General features: G+C 34.9%; 1 protein-coding gene across 5 annotated transcripts in view; it reads left to right on the forward strand.

The window, feature by feature from the left end:
* Nucleotides 1–16,620, forward strand: part of LOC106871173 (innexin unc-9) — a 740,381-nt gene that overhangs the window by 457,517 nt on the left and 266,244 nt on the right. The window contains exon 3 of one of the 5 annotated variants that reach the window (XM_089347517.1): nt 12,981–13,222. The exons of the other annotated variants lie outside the window; for them this stretch is intronic. The gene's annotated coding sequence lies outside the window, so the exon portion shown is untranslated. The remainder of the gene's footprint in view (nt 1–12,980; nt 13,223–16,620) is intronic. 5 annotated transcript variants of the gene reach the window in all.

Raw genomic sequence — 16,620 nt, forward strand, 5'->3', positions numbered from 1 at the left:
TGTGAACTGTGTACAGGAATATTGTAGAAAGTAATTTAGCAACAAGTTCATTGCAGGATTCAGCATGCAGGTATGTGATTATTAGATGTAGTTCTCAGCTCTCTCCTGGTGCAACCATCTGGTTCGCCAGTCCTCAGTCAAATCGTCCAACCCATGCTGGCATGGAAAGCGGATGTTAAACGATGATGATGTGGGTTTAGCTGGAAAGGAAAAATGCAGTTAGCATCAGTAAAGGTTGAATCTAATGCTTGCCAAGGTCAATTACTTATATAACTCCTTCTTAGTCAGCCTATGAATGTTTCAGCCCACCCTCATACGTATATATAATTTGTGTTTGTATATGACATTAGAAAGGGCATCCAGCCATAGAAACCATGCCTCAACAGACAGCTAGAGTCTGCATAGCAACCTGCTAGCCAGTGCCACATCAAACCATCCAACCCATGCCAGCATGGAAAGCAGACATTAAATGATGATGATCATTGGTATATATACATCACAATAACTATTAGCGACAACTGAATTTTTCTTTTTGGTTTTATATTGTGTCTAGCCACCTTTATTAGTTTATATATATATATATATATAAAATAGTGTACATTTAAACACAAGAGAAACTACCTTTAAGAGGTAATTTTACACGCTAGAAGAAGCAGTCAAAATGACCAAAACCACATTTAAGAGCAATTTCAAAGGGAATGAAAAATACAAACTTTTACCTTGTTATTTTTTTATGGTTATACCGAAGTTTCAAATTTTTTTAGCAGATAAAATAATTTGCTAGGCGAAATTCTCATCAGTAACCACGCTATAACATTAACATATAATTTAGAGACAAATAACACGTGTCTCATCATTATATGTTATAATTTTTCAAATTCACCACGCAAGCGTAGTTTCAGTTGGCAGTAAATGAAAAATGCCGGACTGATCTTCGAAATGCTAAAATCATATGCGTAAAATATATAGGGTAGTGAATATTTTTAGAAATTTCACTACCAGTGACCTAGCATGTATAAAAAGTCAATAGATAACATATTCTCAATATAATATACATATATATATATATATATATATATATAGATAGAGAGAGAGAGAGAGAGAGAGGGAGAGAGAAAGAGAGAGAGAGAAAGAGAGAGAGAAAGAGAGAGAGGGAGAGAGAAAGAGAGAGAGAGAAAGAGAGAGAGAGAGAAATACAAAGTGAAATTAGATTTTGTTTAATATTTCATGTCTTCTACATCCATATCCATAAATAGTTTGCATTTTTGGGCAACATCACTATAGAATAGGTATTTAAGGTATTTAAGGCGGCGAGCTGGCAGAAACGTTAGCACGCTGGGCGAAATGCTCAGCGGTATTTCGTCTGCCGCTACGTTTTGAGTTCAAATTTCTCCGAGGTCGACTTTGCCTTTCATCCTTTCGGGGTCGATTAAACAAGTACCAGTTACACACTGGGATCGATATAATCGACTTAATCCGTTTGTCTGTCCTTGTTTGTCCCCTCTATGTGTAGCCCCTTGTGGGCAGTAAAGAAATAAGAAATAAGAATAGATATTGAAGTTGGCCACTTTTATGAAAATTAAAGATAACAACTATCATAATAGAAAGATAATCAAGACATAACATTATTTATGCTTAGTAGAATGTATAGATAAGTTGTCATAATTCTGTGTGACGTTATCATGTGTGTTTGCATCTAGCTTGCCTTTAAGAGACATGCAAATACTTGAAAATGATTATTGTCGAGAGAGAAGGCTAAAATTAGAATAATTTCCATGTCACCTGAATTTGGTCTTAGTGGATAAAGAAATATGAATTGAATTTAATCTAATATTATTACTCTCTCTCTCTCTCTCTCTCTCTCTCTCTCTCTCTCTCTCTCTCTCTCTCTCTCTCTATCTATCTATCTATCTATCTATCTATCTATCTAAACCTGAAAATGTGTTTATCTCTTTGTTTTCCCATCTCTCTATTACTCAGCCTCTTTCTGATTTAGAATGGAAACTATAGCTTGAATGTATTACTACTTGTAATAACATAATGAATTGAATATCTGTTGTTCTGCACTGATGACACAGAGACATGCAGAAACAGCCTTTTTATAGATATGGTTACAGAAAAATATGAAATGTTAGATAAATTCAAATGAAATTGTATAAATGTAAAATTTTGAGTATTTTTTTTTACTTGTTTACATGCTTCTTTCTCATATTATAAAAATGAATGCCCAATCAATGAATCATTTTTATAATTGTAGAATTTATCAAATCATAAGCATGACCCATTAAATTTTTGTTTAATACATGATTTAAACTTTTCCCAAGATATTGATTCTATAGGATATTTTTGATAAGAGTCACCTTTATTTAATTTTCTAGTACTATTTGGTGAGTAAACTAAACAATTAAATTCACACTTAAATTTCTTTCTCTCTGTCAAAATGATTGATGTATATTTATTAGGGATGGTGTCATTCATCCTTAGTTTATTCCTTTTGAATTGAAAAATTGATCAGGTTAATACACTTAACTCAAATACTTGTTTTATTTTGCATCTACACAATCAAATAACAAAAAAGCAAAGCAAGACATAATTTTGTAATCACGGGTACAGGTGTGGCTGTGTGGTCGAGAAGCTTGCTTCCCAACTACATGGTTCTGGGTTCAGTCCCACTGCATGGCACCTTAAGTAAGTATCTTCTGCTATAGCCTTGGACTTACAAACTCCTTGTGAGTGGATTTGGTAGAAGGAAACTGAAAGAAGCCCATCATATATATATATATTATATATTATATATATATATATATATATATATATATATATATATATATATATATATATATGTATCTATGTATCTGTGTTTGTTCCCCACTACTTTTTGACAATTGGTGTTGGTTTGTTTACCTCCTCATAACTTAGCAATTTGGCAAAAAAAAGAGCAACAGAATAAGTACCAGGTTTAAAAAGGAAAAGTACTGGGGTTGATTCATTCAGCTAAAAATTCTTCAGAACAGTGCTCCAGTATGGCCACAGTTTAATGATTGAACCAAATAAAATATAAAAGATATGTTCTCTCTTTCTTTTGACAATATTGTAGCATTCTGAGAAATATAAATAAATTTCTTTTTCTCTTGTTTTTCTTTTTGTGTACTAATTTTGAATGAAAGATTAAATTAAAGGTCTATAATATACATATCTAATTAAATAGTCAATAATTTATGGGGAATATAAAATATAAGACTAATTGCATATGAAACATAAATATTGATTTATAACTAAGGCACAAGGTTTCTGATTATTGATTATGAGAAGTAATGTATAATGTTTACCTTTCACAAGGGCATTGAAAGAGTCACAGAGTTAGATTTGACCAAGTCAATAACGCACCATTCTGCCAATCAAGTATCAATTGTTTGTTTCTTATCAGTTGCAGTAGTAAAAATGTTTGACTCGTAGCATATTTTGTCAAGCTATGGCAGTAGACTTCACTATTATAAGTAGAAAGGACATTGTATAACTCATCTTGACTTTCATTAGCTTGAAGTTCTGTGATTAAATATCCTTGGGGAACTGGAAGAAAGAAACCAGTTAATGTAATTTTCCCTTGGGTCATTACATGATAACATTTTCAGTTGTGGGTGTTCTAGTAGCTCAAATACAGAGGCTTTCTCAATGTATAGAAAGTAAAATAGCTACAGTTTAAGACTGAAACTGTCTTTACAATTTGTCTTGCTAATAGTGTGTCTCTCTCTCCTACTGCACCTGCTATATGAAACATATATATTAATAATCACTCATATGAGAAATTCTGAATTATAAAATTTTAGAACATATTTTCACTTTTTCATATAGCACCTTTTATACTGAAATAAACATATTTATATTTGGATTAAATATTACTACTCTCATAAATGATCATTTCAAATATATTACTTTTTGTTCTTTTATTAATCATTGAATAATGGAATATTAAATCACTTTTGACTAACTATTTTCTGTGAAGTACTATCAATGATCTCTTAACAAGAAGTAATTTACTTGTCTTCTACTGTAAGTAGTAAAGTTAGAAATTATGAAGCACAGGTTCATGAAGTCTATTTTTTTATACTTAGTTTCTGTTATTGAATGAAACTAGTTGTCACAAACCTTATTATTCTTAATATTTTAATATCTGCTAAGGCAGTGAATTGGCAGAATTGTTACTGCACTAAAAAAAATGCTGAGTGGCATTTCTTCTGACTTTAAAATCTGAGTTCAAACACTGTTGGTGTTGACTTTGCCTTTCATTCTTTTGGAGCTGATAAAATAAATACCAGTTGAACACTGGGGTTGATGTAACCAATTTAAACCTTCTCTGAAATTGCTGGCCTTGTGCTGAAATTTGGAACCAATATTATAATATCTACTGATATCATATTGAGGTGTCTACCTAATCACTTTTCTCCCTTCATTCTGCCTCTACCTTTTGAACTCAGGATAAATTTATTTTGCTTAGCACCCACACCACTTTCATTTTATTCAAATATATTGACAGTTGAAGCAAGTTTAATAAAACCTAAACCATTAGTACTTGATTTATTTCAACTGCTCTGGTTTCTCTCATTAATTACTGTGCAACAAAGTTTCATTCATAAACAACTTGGAGATACAAATGCTACCAGTAGTTGAAAGCTCCACATATCAGACACTACAGTCTTACAGGGTCATCAGGAGAGAATGCACAGTTTTGTGAGCCTTCCTCTTGATGGCATTATTGTACACACACACACCTCTCTCATCAAACTGAGTCAAGGCCCTACTTGCTAAATCAACTGGCTACTAAGCTTCACTCAATATTCTTCTAGCCATTGCTCATCATCTCTTTTTAACCAGATCCAATGGCATGCTTTCTCCACTGCAGCTTGATATCACCCATGATAGTATTTGTTTTATGTTGAGTTAAGCCTTTCATCTAGAATTGTTTCCCTGCCACTGCCCTGGGTGGGGCGGGGAGACTTTATGGTGACATAATGCACCTACAGTATACTAAAGGTTAATTCAGTTCTATGCAGCATTGAAGGGAATCTAATGATTCAAATTGTGTCTCCAGTTGGAAAGGATGTGTTTCGGCATTTCTACTTTCTCACATCTGTGTTTATCTCTCTTTCATGCCTTCCATCTCACCATGTTTGTAGGAGTCAGCAAGGCTTCATAGGTTGACCAAATCAAAAACTTTGTTGTGATGTACTCCACTTTCATATTTCATCCCAACTTATTTTCCTCATGCTCCTTCCATCTTGACATTTGTCCTTGTTGAGAGCTTTGAATCAAATGAAACTTTATACTTCCCTTGCCTTAACACAACAAGCCTGCATTCATTCTGTGTCATAACTGAACGGATTTGAGCTAAACACATGTCCCTTCTGATTAGTCTGTATGACACCCATCATGTGTTGGTGTTTAAGTGAAGACATGATATCATCAGATTCTGCTTTCCACTTCCTGGCTGTTTTTACATCTGTTCTTACCATCATCACTGTCTGTATCTTTCTTACTCAATAAAGTTCAACAGTTGACATTAATGGTAATTGTAATGACCCCATTTTATGACAAAAAGCTGGGTTGCTCATTATGCTAAGCAAACTTAGCCATTTTCTACTGAACACATTACATGTCTGCTCAAATATATAATAAATCATTTTTATTACATTTCCATGCAATTATGTTTGTAATACTGCTTGACTTTTACAACCTTCTTTGTTCTGTGTCCTCCAATATTCTATGATATATATTTTATGCAGATACTTTCATTTAACTGTGCATTTCATTATCACTAAGGATTATCTGTTTTCTCACTCTATTTTACATCCAAAATGCTGACTGTCACATATCCAGCTCACTATTGATTCACTCAAATAACAGGACTAGTTTACATTCTCTAGCAAACTATTTTGGATTTCTAGTCTTTGCTATGTTCTACTACTTACTCATATTATCATACATTAGGTGTACAATTATCAACACAAGGTTAGCCAATCGGAAATCACACTGTAGTAGCTGTACACTTATTGATTGCATACATATATATCAAGTTCCTCTTAGGTATAATCAAAATGCTACTGGGATTTGAAGACTTCTATCTTTATATGTTCTACATCTAAGTTTTGGCTAGATTTACATTTGAAATCTACAAGTCATATCTTTACTTTCAAATTATAAGGATCAAGAAACTAATAGCATATATGATATGATTATTTGTCTCTGATTATGTTAATGTAAACACTATCTGTAGAGCTGTTTGAGTATTGAAATGATGAGCTCTGTATGTAAAAAATTTGTTAATCAATTGAAATGAAAGAATGCTGAAGTCTAGACACTACATCAAAGGCAATACTTAAACTTGACTTCAGATTTTTACTGACAGTATTATAAACAGAACATGAAGTAATTCCTGATGATGCAAAGGAAGTATAGCTTCTCAAATGAAATGCCAGAAATGTTGAATTTCAAGATGCCAAAAGAGGTATCTGATGCAATGTCTTGCTCAGAGCTTTCAAAGTATTTTTAGGTATCTGTCTCATGTAATTGCATTCCACTGCAATATTATTTTCTGTTTCAAAACTGGTAATGCTGATAGCTTTAAATCTGTCAGTTTTGAATAAAGAGATATAAGTTTTAGTTGGAAATGTACTATATGTATAACTTATATAATGACCAATATGAAAACTGTTGGAAGATATTTGACATTAACTACTTGCATTTGTGTACATTATAATAATAAACCCTTAAGCAAGGCACTTCATCAAACTTTCCTGCTTGTCTAGAAAGAAAATAGAAACCACTCCTACATAAAGAAAGAAGATCCATATGTAAGATATTTGATTCTATAACTATTTGATTTTCAAAAATATCCAACATTTTTCCTAGAATGTAAAATGATAATTCCCAGTGATGTCTAAAATTCTCAATCTACATTTATTCAATTCACTTTGAAATTTTATTTTGAAAAGCATATTTAATAAAAATAATTGCTTGTCTACACCATGAAGTAGTAAATTACTAATGAATACTTATAGCCTTGTGAAAGACAAGTTATTTCACTTGCTTTACCTTTTAATGTGTATACCAGCTGACTGAAATTTAAGTACCATGTAGGTACAGCTTAATTTTCTTAATCTTAAATAATTTTATACATTACACACACACACTATGTATATGTGTGTATGTGTTTAGATTATGTATTTTGATGTATTGCTAGTTTAATTATGTTTGTTGTGTTTTTATCAGTCTATTAACCTCATCATTTCCGTTTCAATTCACTGTTGCATTCAGTTTATTCTTCTACACCTGAAGACAACAGAATAGATTAAACTATATAAATAAATAAATAAAAGTCTTGGATATACAGTCTCACATATTTCTTAGAAAGCAAACATTTTGTGAACACACAATCAAATAAACTTATTTAAAAAATCCCCCAGACATTCTGTGATCATAAATGTCATGACTAAGTTTTTTTTTAAGTTTGATTTACTAATAAATTTTAGTAGTAGTTATATTTTGTTGTTATTATGTTTAAAGAATCTTATCTTATGTTGTTATTTCATTTTGATTTTCATCACAGCTGGATATATTTACACAATAAAATGTATGATTTCATACTGATGTATGTCACACACTCAAAGATAAGAACAGTAGCGTTATGTATTATTATTATTATTATTATTATTATTATTATTATTGTGTTTTTTATATAAGTGATTTCAATTGACTCCACCTGAAATCCAAAACCATATCATTGCTACAGCTTACTTTAAGCTAAATTCTTTAAGTATAGTGACCATCATACAGATTCTGATAAAAAGAAAATATTTAGTAATCAAATTTCCAATTTAAAATATCTATACACTTTCTTGGTAATAAGTTGCACAAAACTTATACCCTAAAGCCCTCAAAGTTGCTATTGCCTGTCAGCTCTGATTAGTTACTAATATCTACAAGGCTCAAGAGGGTCGAGGGCAGCTCACATTGAAGTACTGCCCACATCTATAGGATGATACTATTGCTCTATATGCATTATCCTGGATTAAATTGCCAAAATGATATTCATTTGACTGGTAAAGTTTTACTCATCAACACTCCAGTCACTAACCAATAACTATGTTGTTCTACTCATCCCTGTTCCTGGACTAACACTTCTACAACAGCCTCTGATCTATTGTTTTGGTAAGCTGTATATCATCTCTTTCCAAGCCAACTCTATGTTTCTACCCCTCCTTCTTAGAACCTAATAGATCACACCCTATTGCATCATAATCTATCAAACTCTACATAAGTGCTTTGAAGTAAATAGGTAAAAAAAAATTGGCTTTGATAGCTTTTCTTTTTAAGTTCATTTATTTGCATAATCAATTTATAGTTTTTCATGAATTGTAACAACAATATTCATTGCTTTAAACTAGGTTCACATGTAATAAATAGGTAAATATTTATGGATTCTAATCATCCAAGGGATTTTTTCTTATCTCTAGCTTTCCTAGTGGTTTGTGGATGCTGGCCTACTATCTATAGGAATTGAATTCAGTATTGGAAACCAAAAAATCATTGATATGATATTCCAGTGTAATAATATTGGTTTACTGCCATGAATTAAACCACTTGTGGAACCTATTTAATGTCAGGTCAAAGTAACAAAGGGTCTCTTATGTAGTTATGTGAGAAATAGAGGCCATATTTCTCTCAAATCACTACCTACCATCTTAAAAAAGGAAGGGCATGATAGTCATGTAGTTTTAGATTAAAAAAACGATTGGATGGTCATCCCTGAAATATTGAACCTTTGATGGCATTTGACTTTGGGATAATCAGCATCAACATTTTAGCTGTTAAGAATAAAGTTCATTGGTTATGGACACAGACAACAGCATTCACAAAAATCTGAACAGCTGACCTCTGGAAGTAATAAATATTGGGGAAAATCATGTTTGGTTTAAAATACCCAAACAGTACCAGTAAAAGATTAGATCTAGAGATTCTGAGTCTCATGAATAAGATAAAATATGGCTGAGATGAATATTAATTTTCTATATGGCAAACTAATTCAAAACATGTCAGCATGGGAGAATAGACCTTAAATCAATGATGGAGATGATGACAGATCTACCATGGTTTTCAATAATTACTAAAATTATCTGTTGCATGGAAAATATCACATGCTGTGATATGTTAATCCGAATGACAGGACTGAAAGATATTCATATGTCAAACCATACCATTTATATTAGCATAAAGTAATGATGGGCATGGTGTGAGGCTGAAATTTATGATTATTTTTACCTTAAAACAATATTTTCTGTGTGGGTTAACTAATCTCTCCTATTATAGTTTTCTTAAAAGTTTAACATATTCACTTATAGCCATCACTTATTTGTAGATGACATGTTAAAATTAAATATCTTCATAAAGGCTGAATGGATATGAAATAAGATGTTAATTATTAACCATTCATGTACAAATATTACAAAATTAATTTTCTAATTAGTTTCTGTCCTTTTGATGTTAATTAATATTTATATAAAAAACAATCCCAGTACAAATTCTTGCCTGGTATGCCAATAATAATTGATAAATTACTAAATTTAATAAATTTGTTAAATGAAAACTCAAATCCTTGAGGTGGATTTTAATATCTCTTGTGACTGAGGAATAAGTACAACCAGTTGTGCATGTATGTGTGTGTGATCAGTTAAACATCAAACAGGCTGTTGCTTGCCATACAGAGCTTAGAACCAGGATTAATAGCCAATGGAAAAGTGGGTGGTGACAGGAAACTGATCACAAGAGTAGTTTGGCCCAGATCACAAGAGTGGGCTTGGCCAAACCAATAAAACTAACATCCAACAAGGAAGCCTGTACATGGTAGCATAATCTATTAGAAATAACAGCTAAATTTCAAATCCCATCCTACCATCTTAAAGAAGTAGACTTATGACAATGAAGTCCCTGATATATGGGAAAAAAGAAGCATGGACATGGCTAGAATGCCTTTTGATCATTGGTTCAAAGCTAACTTGGAACTAAGCAACAAGTAACTGTTAATTCTACTGCTTTTACTGCTTAGAACAACAAATTCTTCATACTTTGTAATATCTATTTTCTACCAGGTGGAGTGGAGCATTTAGGAAATTGCCTTAGCTATAGAAACAATTCAGTATCAGTGAAAGAATATAAACTGCTGACATATTCACTGGTTATTCAGTATTCCATTCATTCAGACATCTGTGTTCTCATAGAAATATTTGGAACATGTGACATAACTCAGCTTGATTAAAGACTTTGAATCTTCTTTAAATTAAAGAAAATGTATGTATTATAACTGATTTTAATGGCATTGAATATCACAAAGTTTCACAATTGTATGAAACAAAAACCAAAAAAATTCTTTTCACTTTTCTTGATGCAAATTGTAACTTATTTGTGCATGTGTGTGAGATAAATTTATTTCTTGCAGTTTTTAATTTAATCTTTGTACTTTCCATATATCTCTTATTGAATTCCTTCTCATATTTTTTCTCATGCAAACATTTATAGGTTAATTTATAATGCTAATTATATCGGGTTTCTAAAAATATCTTTTGTTTTGTTATTTTCTGTAACCTGTTGTGAAATGCTTAATATTATAGATAATTTTTGTCTGGAACTATTTGTTAGTTGTCCTTCTCACTGTCTTATTAGATGGCATCAACATTATTTTTAGTCACAATTAGCTCTATGTACATTAAAAACAAAGTATAATATTTTGGAGTTGTACTTGCCTGGCAAGTGATTTGATCTGAGACCATGTTTTGAAACTAATGCAATTACAGCATGAAAGACACACTTAAACCATTCAAAATCACACACAAATTTCAGTTAATCAGTTATTATTTGGTGTCAAAATTTTCATCACACTGTCTGCCACCTGGTCATTGACACAGTGCCACTGCAACTGGCTTGGGACAAAGCTGTTGACCAGAATATATAGGTTTCAGGGTTTTAAATATAATATTTTTCTTTCATGTATATAGGTATTGTAGTGGCTGTGTGGTAAATAGCTCGTATACCAACAACATGGTTCCAGGTCCGGTCTCACTGCATAGCACCTTGGGCAAGTGTCTTCTGCTATAGTCTCGGGCTGACCAAAGCCTTGCAAGTGGATTTGGTAGACAGAAACTGAAAGTTGCCTGTCGTATATGTATATATATGTGTGTGTGTATGTTTGTGTGTCTGTGTTTATCCCCCCACCATTGCTTGACAACTGATGTTGGTGTGTTTATGTTCCCATAACTTAGTTGTTTAGCAAAAGAAACTGATAGACTAAGTACTAGGCTTACAAAGAATAAGTCCTGATGCTGATTTGTTCGACTAAAGGTGGTGCTCCAGCATGGCCGCAGTCAAATGACTGAAACAAATAAAGAGGTTAAAGAGTAAAAGAGTTTAGTCATCACCTGATGCTCACTGAACACAAGTGATGACTTCTGGTAGAATTGTGTAAGTAATCAATCAAAGATTGTGTGATGAAAACTTTGATGCCAAATAATAAATGGCTAAGTGAAGTTAAAGTTTGTGTGTGTCTTCCATACTGTTATTGCTATAATAAATATATTTGTATAGCATATTTAGAAATAATGAGTGTTTGTATCTGTTAACATACACAGTTTCAAGAGTTAATGCTCTGGATAAGGTTCAAAGCTTATATTAGACTTCAATTAGTGTCTGTGTTATAAAGCAATATATTCTGACTGAGTTAATCGCTGTGTAATATAAGGACTAGCATCTTAATCTACGTTCCTGAAAATATGCTCCACAGTTAAGTGGTTGATACTTAAGAATATAATCAGCTGTAAAAAACCAATCCAAAGACATCTTCCCAACTCATGATATATTTATACAAATGGTTTTTACATTTAAGTATTTACAAGCTGCTCTTTTCTGTGTCTGAGAATATGCCATAGTGAAACAACTATGTGATGTCAAGCTAACAAAGGAAGTCTCTGCTTCATTATTCGACTTAGTAAAAATATCAGGCAAATCTTTAAATCATGCTCAATTACCTTTAAAAGAAGCCTACATTTGATGATGTACTGTTAGGCACATTATGTCTGGAGAAAGATAAAAGATGGGATAATCAACCCTACCACTAATAAGAGTTGCTCCTCTTCTAAACTGTTGCCTAAGATCACATTTTCTCTCAGCTCAAATTTATCTCATGCATCAGACCTCACACCAAATAATGTCCAATTTTTCACTTCAGAACTGCAGCCATCTTTTAATTCTGTTCCTGTCTATGTTTTATTCTAGAGGCATCACCTTATTGAACATCAATCTCACTAGACTAAGAGGTCCTGCAGGTTCATAGGCACTATTGTCTGCCTCCATCTAAATAGTTAAAATATCAAAAATATTGTATTACTCAGTGGCAACAAATATGCATTAAATACTATAGGCACAAGGCCTGAAATTTGGGGGTAGGGGCCAGTCAATTATATCAACCTCAGTACACAACTGGTACTTTTATCAACCCTAAAAGGATGAAAGGCAAAGTTGACCTCAGTGAAATTTGAACTCAGAATGTAGCAACAGGTGAAATATGCTAAGCATTTTGCCCAGTGTGCTAACGATTCTGTTAGCTCACAACCTTAAATATGCATTAAATAATGTACTTATTTAACAGAACAAATTAATTAAATCTGCACTTTTATTCGGACCATGTTACTAGTTTATAAAAATCAGATTTCTGTAGATTATATATAATCAAGAGGTTGACATAGAAACAATGTGGTCAAAATCATACTACTTCTGTCAAAATCTCATGCTCTCTGTGAGGATTTCAACTTTAAATATATATTTCTTTAGAGTAATGTTTAAATGCATGTTATAATATAATCTATTTAAATATGTCATTTGATTTCTATACACTGAAGTAGAAAACACTTCATACTTGATTAATTTTAATTCTGCAGGATACTCAGCAATAGTCCACCAGTTTTATCATCATATATAATGGTTTCAAATTTTGGCACAAGACCAGCAATTTTGGGGAAGAGGCTAAGTCAGTTTCATCAACCCAGTGCTCAACTGGTACTTATTTTCTCAACCCCAAAGGGATGAAAGGCAAAGTTGACCTTGACGGGATTTGAACTCAGAACATAACAATGGACAAAACGCCACTAAGCATTTTGCCTTGTATGCTAAAGATTCTGCCGCAAGTATTTTATTTATTAATTTCATTATTATTACTTTTGTTTTTTGTTGAAGGTAGCAACCTAGCAGAATGTTGGGCAAAATGCTTAGCACCATTTCTTCCAGCTCTTTATGTTGAGTTCAAATTCCACCCAGGTCAACTTCGCTTCTGATCTTTTTATTTTTGGTGCGTGGGGTGAGGGGAGGGGAAATAAAGTAAGTACTGGTTGTATTCTGGGGTTAATGTAATCAACTAATCCCTTCCCACTAAAATTGCTGATCTTGTACCAAAATTTGAAACCAAAGGCAACGGGCTGGCAGAATCAATAAAAAGAATAAAATACTTAGAGGTATATCTTCTGCTGAGGTCGACTTTGCTTTTCTTCCTTTCAAGATCACTAAAATATATACCAGTTGAGCACTGGGGTTGATGTAACTGACTAGCCCACTCCTCCAAAATAGAATTATTATTATTTTTGTTTTTGCCACAGTTTCACAATTCTTATTTCTTGTTTGATACAATTTTTTTATTTTTTGATTTAAGAATAGATTTAAAAATTCATATTTTATTTCTTGTTCAAGCATTTTGTGTTTGTTTAAATGTAATCTATGTATTCCAGAATATATATCTAGTTTTATGTATTTCTCATTCTATCATATCATCATCATCATCATCATCATCATCGTTTAACGTCCGCTTTCCATGCTAGCATGGGTTGGACGATTTGACTGAGGACTGGTGAAACCGGATGGCAACACCAGGCTCCAGTCTGATTTGGCAGAGTTTCTACAGCTGGATGCCCTTCCTAACGCCAACCACTCAGAGAGTGTAGTGGGTGCTTTTACGTGTCACCCGCACGAAAACGGCCACGCTCGAAATGGTGTCTTTTATGTGCCACCCGCACAAGCCAGTCCAGGGGCACTGGCAACGATCTCGCTCGAAAATCCTACGGGAGCCAGTCAGGCGGTACTGGCAACGGCCACGCTCAAAATGGTGCATCTCATGTGCCACCCGCACAAGAACCAGTTCAGGGGCACTGGCAACGATCTTACTTGGCTTGCGGGGTCTTCTCACGCACAGCACATTTCCAAAGGTCTCGGTCAGTAGTCATCGCCTCGGTGAGGCCCAATGTACGAAGGTCTTGCCTCACCACCTCAGCCCAGGTCTTCCTGGGCCTACCTCTTCCACGGGTTCCCTCAACTGTTAGGGTGTGGCACTTTTTCATGCAGCTATCCTCATCCATTCTCACCACATGTCCATACCAGCGCAATCATCTCTCTTGCACGCCACAACTGATGCTTCTAATGTTCAGCTTTTCTCTCAACATACTTACACTCTGACGGGTATTCACATTGACATTACACATCCAACGGAGCATACTGGCTTCATTCCTTGCGAGCTTACGTATGTCCTCAGCAGTTACAGCCCATGTTTCCCTGCCATGTAGCATGGTTGTTCGTACGCATGCGTCATACAGTCTGCCTTTTACTCTGAGTGAGAGTCCCTTTGTCGCCAGCAGGGGTAAGAGCTCTCTAAACTTTGCCCAGGCTATTCTTATTCTAGCAGCTACACTTTCAGCGCACCCACCCCCACTACTAACTTGGTCGCCCAGATAGCGGAAGCTATCGACTACCTCTAGTTTTTCACCCTGGAATGAGATAGAAGTTGTTTCCTGTTTGTTTGCAGTCTTTATTGCACCTGAACATCTGCCACAAACAAAAACTAACTTGCTAGTTAACCTGCCTTTGATGTTGCTGCACCTCTTATGTGTCCATAGCTTGCACCGGGTACATCTTATAGAGTTACTACCTACTCCTTTTCTACATACTGAGCAGGGCCATCTACCTGAAGGGGTTTGTGTTTTATCTACCTTCCTACTTATTAGGATTTTGGTTTTAGCTAGGTTGACTCTAAGGCCCTTCAATTCTAGACCTTGCTTCCACACCTGAAACTTCTCCTCTAGTTCTGATAGTGACTCCGCAATTAGGGCAAGGTCATCAGCATAGAGGAGCTCCCAGGGGCAACCTGTCTTGAACTCCTCTGTGATTGCCTGGAGGACTATGGTAAATAATAGGGGGCTGAGGACGGAACCTTGGTGGACCCCTACCTCTACCCGGAATTCATTGCTGTACTCATTTCCAACCCTCACCTTACTGGCAGCATCTCTGTACATGGCTCGCACAGCTCTCACTAACCATTCTTCTATCCCAAGTTTCCTCATTGACCACCAGATAAGGGATCGGGGGACCCTGTCAAAGGCTTTCTCCATGTCAACGAAAGCCAGGTACAGAGGTTTATCCTTAGCTAGGTATTTCTCCTGCAACTGTCTCACTAGAAATAAGGCATCAGTAGTGCTTTTACCTGGCACGAACCCAAACTGCATCTCATCTAAATTGATTCGCTCCCTAATTAGTTGGGCTATGACCCTCTCTGTAACTTTCATAACCTGATCTAACAGCTTGATGCCTCTGTAATTATTTGTATCTAAAGCGTCACCTTTACCTTTGTAGCAGTTGACTATGATGCTGCTACACCAGTCATTGGGTATGACTCCTTCGTGTATCACCTGGTTCGTAATACGGGTGACTAGGCTATAGCCAACACTGCCAGATATTTTGAGCATCTCTGCAGTGATTCCTGATGGGCCGGGGGCTTTCCCGGTCTTCATACTCTTAATTGCTTTATCTACCCTGGTACTATCAACTCGGATAGCTGGTCCCTCTATTGGGTCAACATACGGCAGGCTCTCTTTCTCCCATTCATTCTCTTTATTAAGCAATCTATCGTAGTGGCATCTCCAGACCTCTTTCTTTGCATCCTCATTTAATGCAAGCGTACCATCATCCATGTGAACACATTTCTCTCCTACAACATCACTATTCTCTCTCCTACACTGTCTTGCAACACGAAATACCTCGAGTCTTTGGTCCTCACGGCGCAGAACATTGGCAAATCTTTCCTTATCTGCTTCCCCTCTGGCTAAATAAACCTGTCGCCTAGCCTCCCTTCTGGCACATTGGTACAATTCCCTGCTACCACCGTTCTTCCAGTCCTTCCAAGCCTGTTTATTTTGTCTAATAGCCCTGTCTACCTCCTTGTTCCACCACCACGTTACTCTGGGTCGGGAGGGGACCTTACACCACCCACAAATCTGGTCGGTGGCTTTCAACAGGTTGTCCCGCAGAAATCTCCAATTGTCTTCCACGTTGTATGATGCTATATCCCCTTCTATTTCGTTAAATGCTTCAAGTAACTTGTCTCTAAGTCTCTGTCCGTTTGCAGGGTCTTTAAGCTTCCACACCCTTCTCCTCCAAGCCTGTCTAATTCTGGGCACCCATTTTGCCTTGATCCCAAAGTCGCTAACTACTAATCTATGTTGTGGGGTACATTCTTCGCCAGGGTAGGTTTTGGCATTTATA

Source organism: Octopus bimaculoides, chromosome 2 (assembly GCF_046866305.1).
Source record: "Octopus bimaculoides isolate indiv1 chromosome 2, ASM4686630v1, whole genome shotgun sequence".
NCBI classification, from domain to species: domain Eukaryota; kingdom Metazoa; phylum Mollusca; class Cephalopoda; order Octopoda; family Octopodidae; genus Octopus; species Octopus bimaculoides.